Raw genomic sequence first — 27,172 nt, 5'->3', positions numbered from 1 at the left:
GTAGTCTTTTGACTTGCCCGTTCGTGGCTTCGGTCCAGGACTCTTTCTCGACACATCACTTGAATTCCACAAGGTACTGTACTGGCTCTCACTCTATTCTCCTTTTTTCCACCACTTTTCCATCCTTCCTTCCTTCCTTCCTTAATTCCTGCCTTCCTCATTATGCAAGTCCTTGTTGTGTACACGTGCACAGATAATGAGGAACATAAGTATGTTGGGAAATAGACTCAACTGATAATAATGTGGTAGTAGTTCATATCTTTGATGACTTATTGATGGAGGCCAGCAGTGTGTTAAACTCAAAAATGCATAACTTAATACAGTAGTTCTCAAACTGTGGCCTGGGAATCTGTGAGCTGCAGGGGGTCCGCAGAATGATTTTCAGCAATTAATTTCCTTATCATTTAAAAAAAGGTACACAACTACACATTGGGACCAAATAAACATAATACGCTCTACTTTAGCTTTGTGTCAGTTAAAAGCTCTGCATTTTATGTGACGTATCATCACATAAATCATGCATGAATATTTTTTGTTACAACAAAAGGCATATTTTTAAAGGATTACTCCTTTATTTTTATTTTATTTTTTTGAAAAAAGCATTTAAAAAAAATAATACACTACTTTTTTTTTAAGAGAATAAAGTTGTCTTGTCCAGAATAAAAAGCTTAATATTCCAATAATATTCATGCAGGGATTACAGATTTATCTGATGGTTTATTTTGTTTTTTATTGGCAGGCTAATCCACAGACAGACAGACTCATATGTTTACATACTCATATGCAGAATTCATAAGATGTGTACGATGCTTTAAAGAAAACATAAGTGATGAAGCAAAACATGTTTATTTTATTTTTAATTGGATTCAAATTAAACTATAAGGCATTTCAGAAAAAGTACAATCATTAAACACAACCTAGTAATAAAGAAAATAATGAGATGGTCCCAGTTCAGTCAGTGAACTTGTTAATGTAACATTACGATCCCCCTGACCCCCTCCACGAACAAAGGCAACTTTTTAATTCCTAGGGCATTTAGGTCTAAGCATGAAACTGAATCGGGTTCTTGAGAAAGTTTCTCCCCTGTTAGTTGTCCCTGGACCTCAAAAAAGTTTGAAAACCCCTGCTTTGCTGAACCGAACCGTCCTGAAAAGGTCGCGTCTCTGTTTTGACATGATTTGCCGATGCGTGCCAGAGTGCTCGCCCTCCTTTCAAGTGTTTAAAGTGGACGTTGGGAGACAGTGCACGCTTGTGTCCCGTGCAGCGCCGACGTGCTCGTAAGTCAGCTTTAATGGGCCGGCTCAGACTGGAGCCGTGCTGGGCACTCCCAAAACAGCTGCCTCATTCTGGCCCTGGTGTCACGCCACTGAGGATAGTGCTGTCATTTTGGACTCCTTATGTGGATCCACACCCTGAACTGCCAGAGGGTGCGTCTACTACCGATTGCACGTGCCAAGTTTTCCCTCTTTGACTCCTCTGTTGTAGCACGAGATGGAGAGTTCCGCTGTTTGTTTGGATTTGTTGCAGAGGACCTTCTCCGAAAAGAGACTCTTACTTTGCAGCTGCGTGGGAGGAGTGTTTTTTTTCTTTTTCTTTCATTCACATGTGTGAGAAGCGTCAGCATAGTCATCACTGAGCCTCTGAAGAGGAAGTGGTGCAGGGTAGCATATGCATGCTATCCTCCCCTAAAGCATGCACACACTGTAGCTACAAATGTAAAGTGTTTTTATTTATTTTTTATTTGTTTTATTTTTGTCAAACCTGAACATATCCAGTTGGACCCTTTTTATTATTTTTTTTTTACTTTGACTACTGTAGTAGAACTACATACTCATTCTGGTTTATTTCGCATGTATTCCTGAGCTGGAAAATGCCATAATTCTTAAATTTGTCTTCCCCCACCATTTTTTTTTCTGCAGAGTGAATGAGTTTTAATTTATTTAAATTTTTTTATGGTATTCAGTTTATATAAACTGATTTCATTTTTAGATGTGTTTTTATAACATACTGCATTCCATCCATCCATCTTCTGGGCTGCTTCTCCTCACTCGGGTCATGGGCGTGCTGGAGCCTATCCCAGCTATCATCGGATCATTTTATTTGCTTAGTTTTTTTTATAATTAATTAATAATAATAATAATAATTAGTTATTTAATGTGGCTTCTATCTCTGCTTTAAAGTAAGTCATGAAAAATTCAGATGGGCTATTTTAATTTAATTTTATATTTCTGTTTCAGTTTTTTTGCAACAGAATGCATGCTCTATCAATTTATCTATCAATAAGAATCAAAATAATAACAATCGTAATTTTTTTTCTGTTTTAAAGTAACTCATGATGAATTCAGAAGGCCTTTTCTAATTTCCATTGTGCTTTATTTTAATTTATAATTTTTAAAAACTTTTTTTCTGCTATAAATTAACTCATAATAATAATTTTTCCTCAATTATCAGATTTTTAAAAATGTTTTTTACTTTTAACTTTCTTTGTGTTTTAAATGAGCTCATGATGACTCCAGGAGGACTTTTGAATCTATTGCCGTGTATTTTATTTTATATAATTTCATTTTTTCCCTCTTATTTTTAAATCCAGGAGGACTTTTCTTTCTAGTTGTTAGGCCTCACTCACAATGCCAAACCTCTTCCATCGTGTGTTTATTCCGATTGTCTCTCAGCCCAGATTCGGTGTCTGTCATCTTGTGACCTGAGGCGGTCAGTCCTTCTTCCTTCTTCTTCTCTTCAGCTTCCTCATCCTCAGGCCTGTAAAAGCCTGCACGGGCCACCTGCGGGCAGCTGTTAATTAGTTCCCCCTCTCCCGAGCTGGCCGGAGATAAATAATGAAAAGCCTCTGCAGCAGCGCCACGGGAGGGACTGGAGGCAGAGACGCATGCATCACGAACCCCGGCCTCTGGAAGTGGGGGGCCCTCTCTGCCGAGCAACTGGCGCCTTTTGTTGGGCCGTTGCTGTGAACAAATTGACTTTTTGTCTGTGTGGCCTCTGTATGCTTGTCTTGTACACTGTACTGTGATATCCAGAGCACGGCAGGGGAGGTGCCAGCATACGGCGTTCCGGCTAGAGCACAAAGTGTGCGCAGGAGTCTTTTCAAACGGTGACAAATGTTTGGGATGCGACAAGAGTACACAACTATATTCATCAACCCTTGATAACGAATCATGGAAACAAAAGTGTATGTTAAGCACTGGTGGTCGGGCAGATTTGGAACTTTTGAAGATTCGTTCGTATGCTTGGATTTGCATGAATCCTAGGTTAATTGAAGACTCTAAATTGTCTGTATGAATGTGATTGTGAGTGTTTGTATCTATATGTGTTCTGTGACTTGGGGCTTTTCACTCTACACGGCAGGGCTCGGTTCCTATCCCCGCAAATACTGGGGGATTCACTTTGACATTGGACACATATCGACATAGATAATGATATATCACGATATCGATACTTTGTTCTTCCATACCTTACATTGAAAATTCTGATTGTAGCCCAGCGGTCCCCAACCTTTTTTGCACCATGGACCAGTTTCACGTAAAGATATAGTGTTTCGACAGACCAGCATAGAAACAAATACAAACAAATTAATAAATATACAAGTCACCATTAAGATGAATGTATTTGTTGTAATTAGTAATTTGCTTCTCTTCAACAGGCTCGGCTCGTCCTTTCTCTTGGTAATTGTTTTTTCTTCCCCAAAACTCCAAAGGCTTATTTTTAAATGCGGGTTGTTCCAATGCAGTTTTGATGCCTTCATTGCCTCATTTACGAGCCTGTCGCGCCATATTAGACAGAGCAGGTTTGGTGCTTGAGAATCACCTATAAACTTGAATTCTAAGTATGACCGCAGGTATTCGCTCTCAAATGCAGCTTTCTTTTTCTTGGAAGTTGGAGGCTCTCCTTCTGTCTCATTCCTGTTCCTCTTTTCGAAGAAGCTCTCCAAACACGTTTGTTTTCTTTTTACTCATTTTTACTAGCTTGTGGGCTTGCTTTTTCCCCTTATCACATGACCGGGATCAGCCTTTTGACAGAGGCACAGCACAGTTGGATGGACCTGGATTTTGTTAATGATCGATAAAATATTTTTCTTAGGTACCAAATGGCCCGGCACCAATCTAGGGTGGACGCGGTCCCCTGTCTTAAAACTTTTCATAATGTTTGTAAACAATAGGCGCCAAGATACTGCATGTGACAGAACGTTTGTGGAACACTTTTTCTCACAGATATATATATATATAAAATTTTCAATAATTTAGCAAAACATAATTGCTAAATCTGCTAGCTAACGTCAGCTATCCATTTCAAAAGCAAAAAAGCACATCTGTGCCATGAATCCAAGTGACAGAAAAGTCCGTTATTTAGCCTATCTGTCAATTATCGTGTTATAAACTCCATCACTTCGATTTTGGAATCAGTTAACCTGTTGAAATGTAAATTACAGCCATCTACCTTGGATACAATTTACCTTACGAAAGGTCTTCTTTTTAACTGACACATTCAAACTACAACAGAGAAGGCTAAAATCATCATTCAAGCCATTTCCCCTGTTTTCTCAATCACTTTGCGTTGGTCAAATGACATGTAAGGGTTCGTTTACTAGTGGAAAGCGCTGTCTTCTGTCACCGGGAAGTACCTGTGACATAATGGTGAAATCTATTGCCTCACAGTTCTCCAACAACTTGGCACTTAATTGGAAAATGTACGTTGCTGTCATAAGTAAAGTGCGTTTAATGGCTTGTCATTACGTTTGCAACTGCAGTCAAATTAAAACCCAGCCCGTTTCCTACTTGGAAGAGTCCCAGACTTGGCATAGATGCTGCCCTGTCCCTGTGAGCTGTCCGCCCCCGCCCCCCAAACACTCCACCCCTCTCCGCTCTGACATTAGCGCTGACACCTGGATAAATACACTGCATCTTCTCGCCTGCCCCCCCTGTGGATGAAAAGTGCAGTGTGCAGCAGCACCTTAGTGGCCTGTTTGTACAGCCCGAGGCTTCCTCCGCACTGCTTTTGGCTCGCCTCTTGTACTCTCAGGATTTCACGCCATTTGATGTGGATTTGGAGGCTTGGTGGCTGGAGGGGTGGGGGCCGGGGGTACAGGGAGGAGGAGGGTTTATTCAGGTGTGGCGACCATTGCTGCCGCCGCCCGAACTCTGATGTCGTGTCCATAGGTGGCCAGGTGCTGGAGCTCCGTCAGAAAGCCCCCTCTGTTGTTCCATCCCTGGAGATGAATAGAGGGCCTGTTGGCGGAGCTTGTTCGTGGGGGCCTGGGGTCGGAACGCCACACCCCCCTACCCTTGCAAATGTCAGATTGAGGATATACTGTATAACATGTCAGGCAGTTAACCTGCTAGAGTGGAGCTAAAACTTGGGGGAAAAAAGAGATTTCACTTTTTGTCATAGGCTTCTTGTTGAGGCAATCCCTGAAACTTTAAAGAAAGTCAGTTTGTCTATTGAAAAGCACTGACGAGAAGCCTGTACGTACATTAGCTAACAATTTGAAAATCTAAAATCTCTTGACAGATATTATTCAACACATCATTCCTTGTGTCCATGATTAGTCAAAATCAATAGAGTTCCTTCTCCGTCAATGGGAAACAATCACTGAAACTTTAAAGCTGTACGGTTGAAAATTGTATCCGGTGGGATGCTGACAAATAAACACAGACCTAGTAAACGGTCGTTGGTTTGACTACGGGTACCTGAACTTCCTGATATCAAATACTGTCCAAAATCAATAACTACGATTCTTGTCCTCGCAATGGTCTGTAGAAATGTTTGCTTGGCAAATGCGATTTGGAGCCAGGCTACCCTAAGTACAAAAGTAGAAATTTGTTTTGTTTTTTTACTAGCTTTATGCAGTATTTGATAAGTTGGCAAAACAAAAACAAAACTCCACACAAAATAGTCTATCTAGCTTTGGCTTGTATGATATCTAAACAATGTGTTCTCATAGCTGTGCTAACATTGTGAACTGACGAAAGCTACGTTTATACTTTATTACCGGCAGGTTTGTACTTTGTTTAAGGCCATCTAGGCCAGAACGGGATGGTCGTGACTCGTGAGACAACATGGGGGACGGGATGGGCAAACGTAACTGGCCGTGATTACAATGTCACGGTGCTTTCATGGTGCTAATGAGAAAACTAGTCAGCCGTAGTTAAACAGGGTAAACGCAACAGTACCTGACAGTCCGTATTAGGGTGTAACACAACTAGAAGACAATCTATAGTGGGACGGTATCACAGACTCGCAACCTGCAAGTCTTTTAAAGCTAAGCCATCTGTTTCATTTACCTGCAATGCATGCCGTGGCATACCCGTTTATAACACTGAATGTTGTGTGTGGGCTGCTAGTTAGTTTAATTCACTAATAGTAACAAATGAAAAAATACACCTTACCTGTATGTGTTTTTTCAGTTTAGAAAACGGCAGAAGCTGGTGATTGGTTCGCCACGAATCTTTCCTGCAGCCGACAACCTCAAACAATTCTCCTTCAACGATCTGTTGTCAGCATCACTCTGCGCCTTGGTTCACGTTCCTCCATGTTGTCCTGTTTTTTTCAATCAGTCTCACTCAGTCGAGATCTCAACCGTAGTTGACTTTAACGCTCTCTATTTTTGTGTCGTTGTCCACAGAGTTTGAAAAAAAGTTAACATTTTGACAAAATAAGGACTAGAAAGTACTGATATCTGTTTTCAAATGTAGGGAGTGTAAGGTAAAAAGTCGTCAGAAAAATAAATACTCACGTAGAGTACAAAGTACTGAAAAAAAGTATTTTTGTACATCGTTACGTCACACCACTGTTGGAGACAGATGTGTTTATTGCTAAACTGGTTCCCCCTCACGCGTCTGTCGCCTCGTTGGCTGCTGTATTTTTCCACTGCTGTTAATAGGAGCCATATAGAGCAGAGTTTATAGTGAGAGACCCCCCGGGTGGGCTATGGCAGTAAATGTGACTAATAACCACCCCAAGTCAGTCTCCTCTGGTGCTGAAAGGCCGCACTCTTTATGTACCGCAAGTGTGCTGTAAACGTCTTGTTCTGAGCACTTTTCAAGCTCACTTTGAGTCTATCTTTTCAAAGGCAGAGGTGACGGGTGCCGACACGTCAAAGGAGTACTACAGAGGTGGAAAAGTGGGGGAATAAATAGTACGAAAAACATTAATTATAATAATTTTCTAATGTTGCCTATAATTTCAAACCGTGATTAATAGGCATTCTGTTTTTTTTATATTACAAAATCTCAACGTCTCGTGGCTACGCAACAAAATAAATGCATTATAAAACTATATATAAACAATACTATAGATATACCCTTTTTGTGTTGAAAGTCATATTAAATATTTCTAAACAAATAGAAGCCAGTGTGTGTGTGTGTGTGTGTGTGTGTGTGTTTGTGTGCATAAATGCACATCCTTTTATGACCAGCAGGACGCGCTGTTGCAACATCAATCTAAATTCGAGCTCCTCACTTAACCCGTTTGATTTTTTTTTTACTTTTTACCCCCACCCCCCAAGTTACGATGCCATCGTTTCTGTTCACATTTCCACCCAGAGCAAGAAGGATATGTTAAGTGTTGCGTTTAGATTAAGTGGAAAGGTCCTTCTAGGATTTTTTTTTTTTTTTTTTTTTAAATTAAGTTTCCACCCTGACTTTTGGTGTCCAATGTCGGGCGTGTCTTGGCAGCGAGTCCATCTCACACCAACCATTACCGACCGACGTGGCCCTGCTCATTGTCATATTTCCAGCCCACTTTTCCATCCTTCAGTGAGGAGGAAGCAGAAAAAGAAAATAATCAAGGAAACCACACTTTTCCCTCTCTATAAAAGCTGTGTTTTTCTTTGTGCTCCCAGCCAAGCGTTCACGGCCTTTGCGGCGGACGTCGAACAAAGGTTGCGGTGGCTCTGAAACATCCAACATATCAAGTTCCTACTTGATATGATTTATTTTAATCTATAGCCATCTCACCTGGAACAAAGTGTATGTGGTGAAAATGTATGTATGTTTGATTGCAATCTATTATTTGTATTATTTTGTCTCATTGTCTCGCTCACCTTGGGTCAGGCCGCAGCACACATTCTAGCGGTCGTCCTTTTCAGGAAATGCAGTGTTGGTTGGGCGGTGAGCCTCTGGGGCAGATGTGTGTGTGCTTGTGTGTGTGTGTTTGTGTTCACGTTCACGCACGCTTTTAACGTGTTGTTTTTACGGGAAGCGTATCTGCAGTCCGGGATGTGTGGATGAATGACATGAGGTAATGCCTGCTTTGTTATTGTTCTTAGTATGAGTGTGTTGGAGGTGTGTGTATGTATGCATTACAGTGCTTACTGTATGTACACAACAAACACATATTCCTGCTCTTCAGAATACAATAGAATAGAATAAGCTTGAAACTGTATTACAGCACCCGCACAACAACAATAATAATATATATATGACCGATAAAATCCCCAAATGCGCATATTGTACTTACTATATCAGGGAACGTAATTGCCTGGAATGACGAGCATAAATAATTTGATTCTCAATACACAGATGTGAACCGCAGAAAGAATAGTCAGCAGCAATGTACGTGACAACTGTATCTAAGTAGAAAATAATATACTGTATATGTACATGTGAACGGCAAACTGTAAATAAATAAATTGATGCTATATATAGTACATATAAAAGTGAATGTGAACAATGGCAAGAATAGTCAGCATCTGGACAGGAATAGAGAAGACATATATGTAGATGTGAACTGGTGTATATGTAGAATTTAATGTAAAGAGCAGTAAGATGAGGTGTGTCACAGAAGTTCCAGGACTGTTTTCACAAAAGATACATTTCAAATCCAAACTAAAAATTTCCCCCTTTGAAGCAATCCCCCTGCAGTCTAAGGCACTTCCCTAGCCTTCTGTGCCATGCCTTCTCACACTCTGCTCCGCAGCTCTGTCTTCACGGCCATCTTGATGTGGTCCGTGTCTTCGAAATGAGTCACCTTAATGACCCCCTGGAGCTTGGGGCCAGGTCAGGCGAGGAGGCAGGTTGCTGCAGCACGGCGATGTTCTTCTCAGCCAGGAAGTGTCAGATGCTCAGGGCATTGTGAGCAGGCGAGTTGTCCTGGTAAAGCACCTCTGAGTTGTCCTGCCGCAACTTGCACCTCTTAAATGCCACAGGTTCTCTCTTGACGTGTTGGTTCATTGCCGGGCCCTGTGGCAAGAACTTGCAGTGGGCAGTGCCCCTCATGAGTTTATGAATAAGAAAAACAACTTAATTTGCATACATATGACCGTTTCGAGCAGGGATGGAGCATCTTAAATCATGGAAAGGTCTACAATTTTCCCTCAGCACTGCCAGGGGGCCACATAGGACCGTGCACTTCCTAACTAGAATTGTGACAAGAATGTAATTTTAAATATGGACAAAAATATGTACATCTGTTTCTTTATGTAAACAACGTACATAGCAGTATCTTAATGTACTGTATTTCATGTCAAATGCATGTATAAAGATCCGCTGTTCAACAACAAAGGATTTAAAGCAAACAACAAAAAAAGTACTTTTTTTCCCCCCCAGTCCAAACTGCTCTCAAACATAAAAATTACCATTAAAAAAAATCTGCTAAACAGCAAACCAACATGGACTGCAAAAACAAAATCAGTTCAGTCAAATATTTTAATATTATACACTGTTGGTGCATGTCATTAAAAATCCCCAAATTAGTAGGCCAACTCACTCACCTGTACGATACAGTAGTGCCGTACAGGGCACGAAAGTTCACTCTGGTGCATCTCCCCTGTCCTGTCGCTTGTCCAAGCAAACGCGTTTTCAACACTATTAACGCCGTTAAGTCTCTCCATGTTTTTTTTTTTTTTTTATAAACTCCTCGTACACTGTAAACAATAATTCTTTTGAAGAAAACAAATTGTTATTTGTGTACTTTGGTTGAGATCGACCAATAGATTGGCCGCTCTTCGATACCCCATAGTAAGGACATTGATAATCATTTAGGTGTGTTTATGTTAATTAACTGTCAGATTAAATTTGTTATTAACATGAAACTGTGACTTGTGTGGGATACAGTAGCATCCCGGTCAGTTCAGACGATTTGTTAAGCAGAGGTTAGCGTTACCAAGGGCCTCAAGTACAAAGACTTGTGTGGATTTCCTCCTAAAACATGGCTCACGCTCAAATCCAGAAAACGTCGTACGGACAAAAATATTCAGATGTATGAAACTCTGCGTACTCATTAATCCAAGCACATTTCCTTCGTACATTCCAATCAACGTGGAAATGAGCGCACATTTTGGAGTAGCCGACTCCTCCCTGTCCACGCCCACATTTGAATATGCAAATCATATTTAAATGATCCATGCACCTGAGATGCCGATCTCTGCATGATCAGAAAAAAGTAAAATGAGCAAGGTAATGAAGAAAAATATTTTTTCAGAATGTGAAGTTGGTCAATGAAGTGGAGGCACGCAAGAAAATCCTATTTTGCACGCTGTCCTCCGGCGTTAACAACACGCGAAAGAGGAGTGAATGGGACAGCGGGTGTGCGGCTGTCAATGCTGTGGAGACAGAATAGCGCGCACACGCTGAACTAAAAAAAGAAGTGGTCAGACATTAAGGTGGATGTGAAGCGGAGGACAGCTGCCCACCGCCAAAGTGTGGCCAAAAAAAACGAGGAAGAACCGGCGCGGAGGGCCTCACCCCGTTCGAGGAGAGAATCTCTGTGATCATGGGTGACGCTGCTCTCTCAGGGGTAATGGGAGGACACATGGCTCACTATGATCACCCCACAAGGTTAATACCATGTATTTTTATAACTCATAACAAATGTGTTCATACAGTAACCTACACTCAGCCCTGTGAGATAAAGTTGAATGCGTAAATGTATGTGTGGTATTTGTAATAAATGTTTTGAATTCAAATAGAAGCAGATCAGCATATCAAAGAGGATAACAAAAACTTTTTGATTACTCAATTTATTATTTTAATACACAGGAGAGGACACGAACACTGACAAAAAAAAAATCATGTTTTTTTTTTTTTTTTAGGAGAGGAGGGGTAAATTATGTCAATTTAAACACATTTTAATCATCTGCAACCGATGTACATGTTCAAATTCAAAGGACTCTTTTTCAGTGCATGTGCTGGAGTCACAAAGCGATTGTGAGGGCAAAAGGCAGCATAAATGATCGCCTTGATCAATTAATAGGTGTCCTCACAAATATCAGTGGTTCATTGAAACACTGGTTAACAAATGAATTCTCAGTCCTTGCCTCAATTGCATTGTTGAAATAAAATGTTGCCGGGCATGAATTTTTTCATCAGTGCTAATTATTCATGTATCTCTGGTGTGCAGATTTATGAGAACAGTTTCCCAGCATCACCTCTATTTTCTCCTTCTTCTCCATGTATAAGGAGTTGGTGCTTCTTTGAGCGACCCACTAATGCCACAAACTCAACCATGGTTGACAGTGTCTTTACAGTCTAGTCCCTAATAATTTACAATATTTGGACTGGAAGTGCGACAAAATAATATCTGCCATCCAGTGGTGAATAGTGTAACTACAACCTACAACTGATGTATGATGGAGGAAGCATTTTTATAACATTCCAAAATTAATCGAGGGGCCACTCCGACTGTGGGTACGGGCCACATGTTGGCCGCGGGCCACCCTGCGTTATCATAAGAATAAATCGCCCAGCAAAACAAGATGTAACCTTGTGTGCTTATTGAAATTGCCAACGTTATGGCTGATGAAAGACAAAGCCACGAGAAGTAAATCCCCGCTCCCATGACTACGCTCTGAGCCCCAAGCAGGGAAAAGCAATAGGAAGTCAGCGCAATAAAAGGATCTGACATTGATGGGAGCGTTTCCCAAACACTTAGGAACTTAAGTCATTCGGGCTTTCGGGGGCTCCACTACTTATTTTCACCATGCTGTGGAAAAAGGTGGCTGCTGACCAGTCTTTCTGTTTGTCCGTCTGTCTTTGTGTCACATGTGCAACACTCAACACTACCTGTGGCAGCGATGGCGAGTGCGGAATTTCCCTGCTTGCCGAAGGCTTTTCGGAGAGTTACAGCAAAACACAAGCCTGTTTTTATGTGCAACGATGCGCTATGCCCGACCATGTGCAAATTATACACACAACTACGAGGGGGAATTCTTGGGATAATTAGCAGAAAATATTTCTCTTGAATGTACAGTCAATTTGTCACGAGAGTCTCGTGAGAAAACAACAAAGCGGGAGTGGAAATTGCAGTTCTTTGACGTCCGGAAGCTTTGATTTAGATGCCTATGGAAAAACTGTTCCCCCCGCTATAGCACATATATTTGGGTAAACCATATCTGTGTGAAAAGCCCTGCAATATCACAGAAATCGGCAACTTATAGCGCTTGTTTTTATGGGTTTTTACATTATACCTCCTTGTCATAATGTCCTTGTATGTGGGAAAGGAGAGCTGCAGTTCAATTCACTTTTCAGCCGTTCATTGGATGCCGGGAAAACAGTAAAACACAATGAGCACACTCATGCAGGAGCTGCTGTCGGCCAAAGCTCAAACCCAGACACTCACTTGCCGACGTCACATGCCATCCCACTGGACCCTGCCTCTTAAAGATCCCACCTCTTAAAGATCCCCAACTAGTTTCACTCTCTGTTCACCATGCACATCACCACCCAAGAGTCCCAGCAGTTTTATTAACCTCTTCATTCTCAAAATCTGCACTACTTTTGGTCGATATTCTTTTAAACTTTTTGCCCCAAAAGACTGGAACACTGCAACGAGTAATAAGAAAAAGAGCAGAAGAAAGCACAGAGCCTAAAACTGAATGTGGGGACTGGTTGACATGATGATTAGGAGAAAGGTTAAGTAAGGCTAGAAGCTTAGGGACAGTGTTCAAATTATTTCACTATGGTGTAGATGGGAAGATTAGAATCTTTTTATTCACCATGTGCTATGATGTCATGTTATGTAATATGGAACTATATGGAACTATATCACACTGCACAGTTTGCTGTCTGGGCATTTGTATTTGCTTTTATTTTGCTTTGTTTTACTCTGCCGTCTGATGCCAGGTCGCCATTGCAAATGAAAACCTGTTCTCAGTTTCTATACTTTGTCGTGAACGGAACAGAGGATAGGACCCAATAATGCACAACTCCATAACAAATGGACAGTTTCAAAAAGAGAGAGGTTTAATCAACGAGCAGAGGTCGGTACACGGGCAGGCGATCCAAAAAAGGCAACAGTATCCAAAAACGTGAGGCAAAAAGGCGAGGTCGATAATCGGAACAGGGTCTAGTCTTACTGTGAGTCTGTGACGTGGAAACAAGGAATGCTGGAACGCGACGACAAGGTACAACGAACTGGCGTCTAGAAAGAATGAGACACGAGGTTAAATGTAAGGGGTAATTAGGGTGAACGAGGCACAGGTGGTGAAGATGCTCTCAGGAGCAGGTGTGTATGAGACGGGGAAGACAACAACCAGAACACACACCCATGACATACTTGGATTAATAAATCTTAAATAAAATAAAATAAAGGCACATCCTCACAGACACTACAAAATGTACAGTATTTTCTAGACCAGGGTGTCAAACTCATTTTTGGTCACCGGCCACATTGATGTTATCACTTCCATCAGTGAAACCATATACAGAAAATGTTTAATCACCTCATCATATTATTACATATACACAACAAATTTATGGACAACTAGTTGAAATTAGAAGAGTAATAGTTTGTTCAAGTTACTGTAAAAAGCAATTTAGTAACAAAAAAATGCAATATCTCAACATTGTTTATTACATATGACAATTTTGAATTTTGTTACAGATTTGAGCAAAAATGTGCAAAAATTTGGCCCCATAAAATGATGCGGCGGGCTGGATGTGGCCCCCGGGCCTTGAGTTTGACACCTACCGTATATGTCTTATGCTTTCAATTTTCATGTGAGTTCAGATATGTTGAGGATGTGTTTCAAAGTGTGTTTCCATATGTTTAAAGCATGTGGGAGGGGTGAAGCAGTATTTGTAAAAATAGAATGGCAATAATGTAAAGTTTCATGTAAAACGGGCGGATGTGGAACATCTTGTTTACTGTAGTGTATTTGACATTTGCTTTTCTGCCTGAGTACATTCTTCTTGTTACTTTTTGAGCTTTAAAAGACCACCCAACCTACTTTTTTTTTTTTAGCTGCTGAGCAATTTCTTAATCCCCTCCGTTGTTCCATTTTGCCTGGATTAGGTTCATGCACAAGGCCCCTACTCATGCCAGTGGATTGCTTGTGACAGGCCCTTATGCAGACACCTTGACTGCCACGAGCAATTACTTAAAATACGCAGGAGAGGGCCGCAGTTGGTCTGAACCGTGAGAGGGGTTAGTGGTCGAGAGACAGAGGCTAAGGAAGTACTTTTGTAGAGAGTGGGTTAAATGGAGGAAAGGGGAAACAGCCCACTGGTAATTCTTGGAGATGTAAAAAAAAAAAGAAACTGCTGTTTTGTTTTCCTCCCAAGCAACACTTGGAACCAATCTTGAGTTTCATGGGTGAATGATTTTTGACCATTTAAATAAAGGAAAGATAAATGCACGGTGCAATTTGTGAGCAGATCTGGACCTGGTTGTGCTGTGTATTTTTTTTCACTCCAGTGCAGTAGGCGGCTGTGTTTTGAGAACGTTAACGCATTGTAGGAGATGAACCAAGTACTCAAAGCTGAAAGTAAATTAATTGCCAAACACGTTTTGGAATTAACAAGACATACGCCTCACCAGAATCAGCAGGTGTTTGGTCAGCGCAGCAAACTAGCAGTGGTGCCTCACTAATAATAAGACCTGCAGTACAGTCACTTGCAAAATATCCTCAAATATAACAAAAATCTCAATTGCTATGAACATCCATCTGAAAAGGCATGTGCTAACGCTATCTTAGGAACAGCCTCAATTTCCACATCAGCCGTCAGCGAATTCACTAAGCGCCATCCTGTAACAGTGAAAAGATAACAATATACTGGAGTGTCCGCTTGGATAACAAAACAAAGACAAGCAGTGGTCGATCACTAACCTTTGGTGTACATGAGCTTTTTATAGGCGGCTAGGTGAATTGAAGACATTAAATTGCCTGTAGAGGTGATCGCAAATGGTTGTTTGTTTATATGTGCGCTGCGATTGGCTGGTGACCAGTTCAGGGTGTACCCTGCCTCTCGCCCGAAGATAGCTGGGATAGGCTCCGGCACGCCCGCAAGCGGTACGGAAAATGGATGGATGGATGGATCTGTGATATTGAATAATGTTGTAATATGAATGCTACACCTTTTAGTTTAATGTGTAATTAACCGAGAAATTGCCAGCGTGGGTTTTGCGATTCTTGACTGGTCCTGAACTAAAAAAAATCTTTTATATTTCAAATAGGTCATCGCCATTTTTTCACTTGTATACGTTAGAATATTATACTTGGGAATATGACTTCAAAAGTAAAAAATTAAGGCCCACAAAATGTCATCTTTAAAAATGACCCTAAACCCAACCCTATTTGTCTGATCGCTATTGTCAGTTTGGAAATCACTCTGTATAATGTGAATTGTCCTGTTTTGTATAGTTCTTTTTAAACACCCATTTGAGATAAATTTAGCAGAAACTGTCTCCACCAGTGACTCATTTTGCTGCAATTCTCGGACACCTCCAGTTTCATTCAGATCTGTGCAGACCTGACAGGCCTTGCAGTCTCTCTCTTTCCTGCTCTCTGTCTTTGGGTTCTGTTTTATTTCACCTTAAATCAGGGAGGGTCTTGCGGTGAGTGGGCATAATGGATGCAAAGAGTTCATTGGGTTGGTGATGTTGATGTATGGTGTGCTGTCCTTCAACAAGAGAGCTGTTTTTACCCTGCAGTAAATTAGTAAGATAACGTGTTTGCAACCAAGTTTTTACATGAACATTATTGTGCTGCACTTCATTTTGATAAGACATTTTGATTGGCATATTTCTGGACACTCAAGGACCCCCCCCCCCCAATAGAAAGCGAGAAGAAACAACAATGAAATGAATAGATATAAAATATAAAAGGTCAATTAAGAGATGTTTTGAGTCTGTATATAAAAATAGTCAATGAATTAGTATCAGAATCACAGCTGTCCAATTGTCAGGTACAAACTGAGCCCACAATTCAAGAAAGTTATTTTAAATTTGGTAGAAGAGGTTGACGTACTAGTAGTACTGTACGTTTTATTACTGGTACAGTTTTGTAAATTATTTTTTTCACGAGCTCAGTCATGGAACAAATTAAACTGAAGTCAAAGTACCACTGTAGCAGGCAACGACATTACAGGTTCAGTACACCTGCACAACTTATGATCTTTCATCTTATAGTGCGGAGCAGTTATATACCACAATAATAAACATTTGGTTCAATCTCTTACAAAATGAGCATTATTCTCCTGCCAAAAAGACCATGTTTTTGATGCCAAGTGTAGCCAAGAAGTGTATTTCTCATGCAGTGTAGGAAGAAAATAAAACAAGTGTTGAAGGCCGGCATTTGTGTGCACTGGAGCAAAGCTTTTGCACTTCTTCGCGGTGCTTTACACCTCCTGAATCCCTCTCGCCTCGCCTCTTTTTGACACGTCATGACGAAAAAGTGTGTGCGGGGGCTGAGCTGTTCCACATGTGTAGGGTGTGTGTCAGATCAAATTAGGCCCCATTGACAAAAGGGCCTTTTACCGCAGGTGGATGACGGGGGTGGGAGGGGAGTGTGTGTGTGTGTGTGTGTGTGTGTGTGTGGGGGGGGGGGGGGGGTCGGTGTTGTTGCGGAGGGGTCTTAAAAAGCCAACCAGCCAGTCAGTAAGTTGATCAGTCAACCTGTCAGTCAGACAGCAGAAATGCCAGCATTAGGGATTATTTGGACTGGTGGATTTGGACAATTTGTTCCCCTGTTGCTCTAACAAACTGCCTAAAGAAGAAAAAAAGTATCCGTGGCTGTCTGGACTTCCTGAAAATGTCCCACCGTCGTCGTCATCATTGTCTTGGAACATCTTGGACTGCTGATAGTGATCATCCCCTCGTAAAACTGGAATCTCACCATTTTAGTTGTTTGCCCGGCAGCAGTTGGCGGTCTTTATGGAAAGTGCAATTCGTAAATGTTTGCTCCACTCTCATTATCTGATAAATTGCATTCTGTTTCCACCAAGTGGTCCAGTTTATTTCGCCACAGTAAATCCGGTAAATCTTGATTATGCTTAAATGTCTCTCACAAGGTGTATTTGTGGGATAGCGATAGCTACATCAGCTACGTTATTCGCGTGGCAACATAACACCGAGAGTGAATTTGATGCTTTACGGGGTTCCTCGGTTTACTTTGGTCCCGACATACAACATTTCGAGGTTACAAACAGCTTCCAATAAATTTGTTTGTGAAGCGGCCTAAGAATACCTCGCTCTGTTACTATTGTACTTTTTGCTTTTCAATTGATGGTTTTGTATTTATGGCCTAGAAGTGTTTTTCATACAAATATTTACTATAATAATGACCTTACTACTAATGACTTAAGTATTTTTTAGATACAAGCCGTCATTCAGGCAATATTTTTGCTTTGACTTGCAAGTGCAAACTTAAGACATGAGGACTGTATGATGGCAGTGAACTCAATTGAACTCACATCAGAATAAGCATCAGTTTGGCAAATAGTGAAGAATTCATCAAAAAGAAGCTTCAAAATAGTTGAGGTTCACAGTCAAATTAAACATCAAACAGAGAGATTTACACTTTGTGTATTTAAAACAACCAGTCTGCTTAGCTTCTATCTATCCAACAATCCTAAACGCCATTGACACGCTAACGGTTAGCATTGATGTTGCTGTTTTAGAAGCAATGGGTATTTGAACACTAACTGTGGAGCAACACATGTAGACACATAATATAACCATTCTCACAGGCATATTCTGTACCCTCTATGGAAAAAATACTAATATCAGAATCAGAATCATCTTTATTTGCCAAGTATGTCCAAAACACACAAGGAATTTGTCTCCGGTAGTTGGAGCCGCTCTGATAATATTGTTATATTATTATTCTTATTATTATATTATCTTTTTGAGGCACTTACAGTAGTAGTGTTAGAAGAAATCATGCTCTTCTGTGTTGGTGTCTGCATGACTGTATTTTACCGTCTACCAGCCAAGGCAGACACACCAGAAGGAGCAGCACAATGAATTGGATTGAATCATGATGCACAAACTGTTTAATTCTTTACATTGTATTTAATTATGTCATTACTGTATGTTTTCATACAGGACAATATTATAGTGCTATTTTCTTTTTAAAAACACAACAAAACAGGATGCTGTAACAGATTAATGGCATTTCCATTCATTTCAATTGGTAACAACGATTTGAGATACGAGTGTTTTGAGTTACGGGCGTGGTCACTAAAGGAATCAAACTCGTATCTCAAGGCATCACTGTAGTAAATTCTAGCTTCCAAATTCCAGAACTCCGCTGTAAACCGAGGAACCCCTGTACTGTATTTCCGCTGATAGTGGTTCAATTAGATGCCAGTCCCAAAATAGTCATTAGGTGTGTCATCAACCTCAGACAAATAAAGGGAGGAGAAATGCAGATGTTAATTGCAGTACGTGTCTTACACCTAAATGGAGGCCTCGTGCTGGCTGCAGTTGAGTCGTTATATGAGGAGATACCGGTATGTTAAAGAAAGAGGAAAGTGACATTGTACGGTGACTCTAACCCAACATGAGTGATACAAGTGGACTAAATGCCTCTAAAACTGTATTGAAACGTCAAATGGAAAAATGCCTACTGAAGCGAACTGAGTCAAACCATGCTGCCTAGTGGAAGCAGCCCTATAATACAGACACATACAGTATTACTCATATCCACCTCCTGGGTGTCGTCGAAACCATAACGCAGCTGCGGCAGTGCAGTCTGACCTATTGCGTTTAATCCATCTAATTGTTTAGTTTCATAGAACAGGACCCAGTCTGCCTTGGAACTAATTCTGTCTGGGTCTTCTGTTTAATTCGCCACACTAGGCCTTAAGCTCTTCTAAAGGCAGGCTGCGCCCTTTACCCCCCTCCAGCCCCACCCTTTTAGGAATATAAACCCCTTATCTTCTCCATCGCCGTCCAAGAGGAGCAAGAAGGTGCAGCAGAGTGGTTCTCTTAAGCAGTCATATTGGAAGCGGAGATGTGACAGGCCACAAATAATGCTCCTAAACAACCGCATAATTGCATAAGAACATGTGGAAAAGCGTGGAACGGATTGAAATTGAGCTGAAGGGAATCAACCGACGTCAGATGCACGGGATTCAAAAGAGCAGGAGAGCTTAAAATCCTAAAATTTCGAATTGTTTCATCCAAAACAACGCTACTCTGACAAGGGGCTGGGAAGGGGGGGCTGATTGGTCAGTTGGTTGCGTGGCTAAACGGTGATAATCCACACTCGCAAATCCCACGCGTTTAGTCAAATTATTCCAGACCCTTAAGGCTTCCATTGTGGCCGTCGGCGGCTGCGCTGCTGTCTGAGCCCCCCGCAGGGACAACAATGCCGCCATTCAAGACCACTCGCCGCTGCTCGACAGCCAACTTCAGGTGCGAATCGGCTTGCCGAGCCGCTGGCTTATATTAAATGAGCTGAGAGGTGACCTCTAAGGGTACGAGGGGATTGAGAGGGAGGGAGGGGGGCAAGTAAGAAACAGTAAGTATTTGTGACAGAGATTAATTGAAAGAATGGCAGCACTGCAGTCATGTCAAATTCAAGAGAGATTGAAAAAGACACTAGGGTCAGTAGCAGAGTGTGATGCGTTCAATGCAGCTAGGAAATTTTGCATAGTCATAAATGCGAAAACCAGAAAAGGGACTCCTTTCTCTTTTTGATCTACTTTTTGTTGATTGAGACCTCTGAACTGATCTCAGTTGGATCTTAGAGGTGCCAGATGAGGTTATCACACTTTGTCCCACCAAACATTAGAACAAACTAAGAAGCAATTAGTTATCAGGCGTTTTTTTTTTTCACCGCCATGTCAATACAAAGGGAATCTTTGTATTTGTTGAACTGAGATGAGTGTCAGATTTGGTTAGTTCAGTTTGTTTCAAGGCTACGTAGAGGTTGTGTTGTATTGTACTTGGCATTGTATTGACCTGAAAAGGACTCCACCTCTTTAATGAACTGACAATGTGAAACCCAAAAGAACAGGGTACCTTTTTCTGTTAGTCCACTTAAAGAAGACTGTTTCAGACTTTGGTCCAGACATACGACATTTTGAGGTTACAAACAACTCAATAAATTAGTTTGTGAAGCATCCTGAGAATACGTTGCTCTGTCATCATTGCACGTTTTGCTTTTCATTTGAGTGTTTTGTATTTATGGCCTAGAAGTGTTTTTCATACAAATATTTACCATAGTAATGACCTTACTACTAACGACTTGAGAGTTTTTTGAGATACATGCCGTCCTTCAGCCGATATTTTTGCTTTGACTTGCAAGCGCAAACTTGAAACACGAGCACTGTATGATGGCAGTCAACACAACTGAACTCAAGTCAGATTAAGCAGCAGAAATAGTGAAGAATTCATCAAAAAGAAGCTTCAAACTAGTTGAGGGTTACAGTCAAACTAAACATAAAACAGAGAGAATTACACTTGCGTTTGTTGTTTGTTTTTTTGTGTCCTGTTTTTTTTTAAAATGTGAAAACACCTTTACTGGTTTCATTTGTGACTGTTTACATATGCTAAGAAACTGTACAGTAATCCCTCTGAGTTTGTTAGGATGACTGAACAAGTGTGAACACCCGAGGTTGGATTCATTATATTTTGGCAAGTTATACATCGGTAGTGGTTACATTAGATTGGGGGAAACAGCGTCATGTGACAGCACCTTAGGCAGAAGTATGTCTGACAAACCAAAACAAATAGAGTGACAAAAGCATTTAAAATTTGGACATGTGGTTTGAAAAGTTTAGAGAATGTCAAATTAAGTTCACCTGTAATAGTTGCAATGCTTTTTAGAATTGAATCCAAATGCCTAATATCGCTAAGTTTTTGTAAAATAAAATCAAATATATATATATATATATATATATATATATATATTTTACCATCCCCAACATTTTATACCCGGGCCCTGCCCCCCAGCCCTCTCATATGTAATTTTAATTGTATCTCTGTGATCTCCCTGCCTGTCTGAACAACCAGAGCCTTTGATGGCAATATCACGCCCATGTAGCGGCGGGCCAGAGAGCTACTGGCAGAGGGGGAGCATACCACGGTGGGCCTGGCAGCTTTGATGGGCCCGTGTCTGGAGAGACCTGCGGCATGCCGCCCTGCACCGATCTGTCAGTTGCACAGCTGCACCGCTCGCTTGGCGAAGGCCCCCCGCCTGCAACCATCAACCCCCCCGGCTCCCTCCTTGACAAAATGGCCTAGTGGACGACTTACTCTGACTAGGCACACTCTGGAGTTGCGTCGACAAAGGTTAACTGTACAACCCCAATTCCAATGAAGTTGGAACGTTGTGTTAAACATAAATTAAAACAGAATACAATGATTTGCAAATCATGTTCAACCTATATTTCATTGAATACACTACAAAGACAAGATATTTAATGTTCAAACTGATAAACTTTATTGTTTTTAGCAAATACTCATTAACTTAGAATTTTATGGCTGCAACACGTTCCAAAAAAGCTGGGACAGGTGGCAAAAAAGACTGAGAAAGTTGAGGAATGCTCATCAAACACCTGTTTTGCACATCACACAGGTGAACAGGCTAATTGGGAACAGGTGGGTGCCATGATTGGGTATAAAAGGAGCTTCCCTGAATTGCTCAGTCATTCACAAGCAAAGATGGGGCGAGGTTCACCTCTTTGTGAACAAGGGCGTGAGAAAATAGTTGAACCGTTTAAGGACAATGTTCCTCAATGTACAATTGCAAGGAATTTCGGGATTTCATCTACGGTCCATAATATCATCAAAAGGTTCAGAGAATCTGGAGAAATCACTGCATGTAAGCGGGCGAAAACCAACATTGAATGCCCGTGACCTTCGATCCCTCAGACGGCACTGCATCAAAAACTGACATCAATGTGTAAAAGATATCACGACATGGGCTCAGGTACACTTCAGAAAACCAATGTCAGTCCATACAGTTCGGCGCTACATCCCTAAGGGCAACTTGAAACTCTACTATGCAAAGCAAAAGCCATTTATCAACAACACCCAGAAACGCCGCCGGGTTCTCTGGGCCTGAGTTCATCTAAGATGGACTGATGCAAAGTGGTAAAGTGTTCTGCGGTCCGACGAGTCCACATTTCAAATTGTTTTTGGAAATTGTGGACGTCGTGTCCTCCGGGCCAAAGAGGAAAAGAACCATCCGGACTGTTATGGACGCAAAGTTCAAAAGCCAGCATCTGTGATGGTATGGGGCTGTGTTAGTGCCAATGGCATGGCTAAGTGCCAATGGCATGGCTAACTTACACCATTAATGCTGAAAGGTACATACAGGTTTTGGAGAAACACATGCTGCCATCCAAGCAGCGTCTTTTTCATGGAGGCCTCTGCTTATTTCAGCAAGACAATGCCAAACCACATTCTGCACGTGATACAACAGTGTGGCTTCGTAGTAAAAGAGTGCGGGTACTCGACTGGCCTGCCTGGAGTCCAGACCTGTCGCCCATTGAAAATGTGTGGTGCATTATGAAGCGTAAAATACGACAATCGAGACCCCGGACTGTTGAACATCTGAAGTTGTACATCAAGCAAGAATGGGAAAGAATTCCACCGACAAAGCTTCAACAATTAGTGTCCTCAGTTCCCAAACGAGAATGTTGTTAAAAGAAAAGGTGATGTAACACAGTGGTAAACATCACCCTGTCCCAGCTTTTTTTGGAAGGTGTTGCAGCCATATAATTCTAAGTTAATGATTATTTGCTAAAAACAATAAAGTTGATCAGTTTGAACATTAAATATCTTGTCTTTGTAGTGTATTCAATTAAATATAGGTTGGATCATGATTTGCAAATCATTGTATTCTGTTTTTATTTATGTTTAACACAAGTTCCCAACTTAATTGGAATTGGGGTTGTAGTTCTCCGTTGTGAAGAGTCTTGGAATGACACCTTAACTCCACACTAGCTTATGTGCATATTTGAGTGAACGTACAGCTTTATGTCGGGCCAGTTCCCCTTTCTCTGCTTGCAGAGAAAAGCAAAATACTTAGCGGATGTCTGCTTTCAACTCTGCATCCATGTAAATGCGCCATTGGGATTTTTTTTGGCGCCCACCGTTGCCAAATGGAATCTGTTTTCTCCGCAGCTGCACAGTTCTGTTAAAAAGACACCATGTGTTCTAACCTACTCCACTCAAGCTCAACCTTGGCTCACCTCGCTACCTGGAGCAGAGAGCTGTTACCAAGGCCGAGGCTACTGACACTTAGCGGAGCTGAGCCAAATTTCACATTCAAGTCTCTATTATTGACCCTCCCAAGAAGGTTATGGTTTTATTACCATTTGTTTTAGCAAAGGCTTACACAAAAGCTACACAATGAGCTTTTACGTGATTTAGCCAAGGTACAACCCGTTCAGTACCAGCACGGAACAAAAAAAAAAAGTGCAGATGCTTTCCCCCTCCCCCTTAATTTTATCGTGAATTAGGCATGACTCATTCCCTGCTGTTGTGTCCTTGGCTCTGCAGTATTCTCTTGCTGCCCTCAGTCTTCTTGAATATAACTCGTCAAGTAAATACAGGAAACCCTCCATCTCCTCGATTGTTGGTTTGTTAGCATATCTTGTTCCGACTGATGCGTTCAATGTGCCGTGGTTTTCGCAGTTTCCAGTGCTACCATTTTGAAGTGGAAAACCGACAGCCCCAAATCAAGCTGAGTGGAAATGGTACAGGACAGAACCAAACCACATTGTTTAATTTCCCTTTACCAGAATTTGTGCTTATAAGCCTAGCCAGGAAGCACTATAGCTCTGTCTCAATTCAGGGGGCTAAATTTGAAGGCCCATGATGTCATTGTGCAGTCTGTCAATTCGAAGAAGGCTCTTTCAAATGGAGCCCACAAATGCAGATGTGGATTTTTATTTTATATATATTTTAAATATTTTTTTGTTTAGATACATGACGTTAGTATTGATAAACTAACTTTGCGACACAAGGGTTGTCGTGACTTGTCACTCTATTAACGACAAAACTCGGACTTCTGACACAGTTTATGTCTTTCACATCTTTCATCCTGGGTATCACTATGTGAATAAAGACTAATGAAGAACCCGTTACCTGTTTTATTTTATTTGGCCATTTCCCCTCAAGACTTATACATGGTGTTTGACATATTCAATGTCAATATTTGTTGAATGTGTAAACTAACAGTCTGCTTCATGCAAGCAACTTTTTAAATGTTCTGTGTAGCAGCATATTCACCTACAATCAAGTTCTGGATTATTTAACTGTGCTTTCCAAATTAGACATGTCACTCACCACACGTCAGCATCCATCACCTCCGCTTCTCAAGCAGGTATAAAGTGCTGGCTTGTTTGTTCAGCCTGAGCGTATGCAAATGGTATGTTCCTACTCAGCCGCACTCTGCTTCACACTTACGCAGTTGGACCTTTTCACACCTGGATGCCTGCCAGCGTAACGCTCGGGTCTGGCCTCTAACGACGTCACTATGGATTTTGAGGAAGGGGTAGAGTTTCACAGGCGTCCAACAATTCAAACCTGTCAACAAGTGGCCATGAGCCATCAAATGATTCAGCTGCAGTGCATTAAACCACTGTGAAAGCAATTAAGTATAGATTGAAGGGCAGATGAATGAGCACTGGTCCTGTACAAATTCTTTCTCCTACATGGGTTATCTGTGATTGTAATGGAAAATGCTGATAGTAACTAGCTATCTTCTTACTGCTCGTTTGCTGATAATTCTTCCGGGTGTTTCTTCACTAACCACATGATGAGGGGAGCATTAGTTATTTACATTGTGGAGTCTGAAAATGACAAATTACAGTGGCAGTTTTATGCCCATTATCCACTGCACGGTACATGCACAGCTTGACATGGTTCTACTTTCCAATTATCCTTTTCCATTGGAAAATCAGGACCAACTAGGTTGTATGTGGTACTACTTAAAGCACCTGGTCAATTGTGTAGTACTACTTATAGTACCTGGTCAATTGTGTTTCCAAGCTTTCCAAGATGAATGAGCACTGTTCCTGTACAACTTCTTTCTCCTGGATGGATCTGTGACTGTAACGGAAAGGACACGCCATGGTCCATTTCTTGCTGTCCTCAGTCTCCTTGCAGATCAAATGTGTCTCTTTTTTTTTTTTTAACCTGTCCTGTCCAGCTGCATGGCCCTGGTGGATCTTTATGCCTTTTCTGCTGGAACAGTTTTGCTGTGCAGCAGGAGAGTTTGAAATACTCCCTCTGTTTATTTCTCAATTTTTCAATTATTATGATGTTTATTGAAAATTCAGCCAGACAGAAAAAGGGTTTTAGGGGACAGACAGAGGGACAGAACAGACAAGGGGAATAGGGGTGCGAACAACAGCAGAACAATAGTTAGACAGTTGGGGGGGAGGTGACCCAGGCCCGGGGCGCAGCAGCATGGCCCCCATCCCCCTCACCCGAGGCCCCCGGAGTGGGGCCAGCGGGCAACCCTCCCGGGGACCGAGAGCAGCAGGATTTCTGTTCTTTATAATATGGAAGGAAGTTACAACCTCTAATTTGAAATTTTTGGAATAAATTTGCACATGACATTAATGCATTATTTGTGAATAAGTGATGTACGCAGTCAATTCTATTCTGTGTCCATGTGCTGCAATAAAGGTTTTATTTATTTATTTATTTTTTTTGGTAATCTCAAAATCGGGATTGTGCCAGATTGGGGAGCAATGATATGGTGCTGAGTGATATTGTGCGGTTTGACCTTTCTACCAAGCTGATAAAGTGGCTTTTTCTTAAAAACAATTCTGATGTTTGAGAACAATTCTGATAAATGGGAGGTCTGAAAGTTTGGTGCTATTGCAGTCTATCTGTTCTAGTTCCAGCCAACAACATTTTGATGTAACCATGTAATGAGGTACTGCATTTGGCTAGATAAATAATGTTTGAAGTTGGGTGCGTCAAGTCCCCCTTCTGTTTTACCTTTCAGTAGGGTAGATGGCCTAATTCTATTTTTTCTTATTTTTAGGGTAAACATGTTAAATGGCGGAATCTAGCATTTGGAACCATTTTAACGTGGGTTTGAATGGGATCACTGAAAATACAGTGGGTACGGAAAGTATTCAGACCCCCTTAGATTTTTCACTCTTTGTTATATTGCAGCCATTTGCTAAAATCATTCAAGTTCATTTTTTCCCTCATTAATGTACACACAGCACCCCATATTGACAGAAAAAAACTGAATTGTTGAAATTTCTTGCAGATTTATTAAAAAAGAAAAACTGAAATGTCACACAGCCATAATTATTCAGACCCTTTGCTGTGACACTCATATATTTAACTCAGGTGCTGCCCATTTCTTCTGATCATCCATTGAGATGGTCCTATACCTTCATTGGAGTCCAGCTGTGTTTGATTATACTGATTGGACTTGATTAGGAAAGCCACACACCTGTCTATATAATACCTTATAGCTCACAGTGCATGTCAGAGCAAATTAGAATCATGAGGTCAAAGGAACTGCCTGAAGAGCTCAGAGACAGAATTGTGGCAAGGCACAGATCTGGCCAAGGTTACAAAAAAATTTCTGCTGCACTTAAGGTTCCTAAGAGCACAGTGGCCTCCATAATCCTTAAATGGAAGACATTTGGGATGACCAGAACCCTTATTGAGCTGGCCATCCGGCCAAACTGAGCAATCGTGGGAGAAGAGCCTGAGTGAGAGAGGTAAAGAAGAGCCCAGAGATCACTGTGGCTGAGCTCCATAGATGCAGTCAGGAGATGGGAGAAAGTTCTAGAAAGTCAACCATCACTGCAGCCCTCCACCAGTCGGGGCTTTATGGCAGAGTGGCCCGACGGAAGCCTCTCCACAGTGCAAGACATGCAAACCCACATGGAGTTTGCTAAAAACATCTGAAGGACTCCAGGATGGTGAGGAAAATAAAATTCTCTGGTCTGATGAAACCAATATAGAAATTGTTGGCCTTAGTTCTAAGTGGCATGTGTGGAGAAAACCA

The 27,172-nt window shown here is 41.3% G+C and overlaps 1 protein-coding gene across 7 annotated transcripts in view; it reads left to right on the top strand.

Annotated features, from left to right (window-relative positions):
- The window catches only part of kcnq1.2 (potassium voltage-gated channel, KQT-like subfamily, member 1.2), a 187,646-nt gene that overhangs the window by 35,667 nt on the left and 124,807 nt on the right, over nt 1–27,172 (top strand). The window lies entirely within an intron of this gene.

Source organism: Phycodurus eques, chromosome 5 (genome assembly GCF_024500275.1).
Source record: "Phycodurus eques isolate BA_2022a chromosome 5, UOR_Pequ_1.1, whole genome shotgun sequence".
Lineage (NCBI taxonomy): Eukaryota > Metazoa > Chordata > Actinopteri > Syngnathiformes > Syngnathidae > Phycodurus > Phycodurus eques.
Note: the sequence above shows the minus strand (reverse complement) of the source record. Positions and strands in the feature narration are given on the sequence as shown.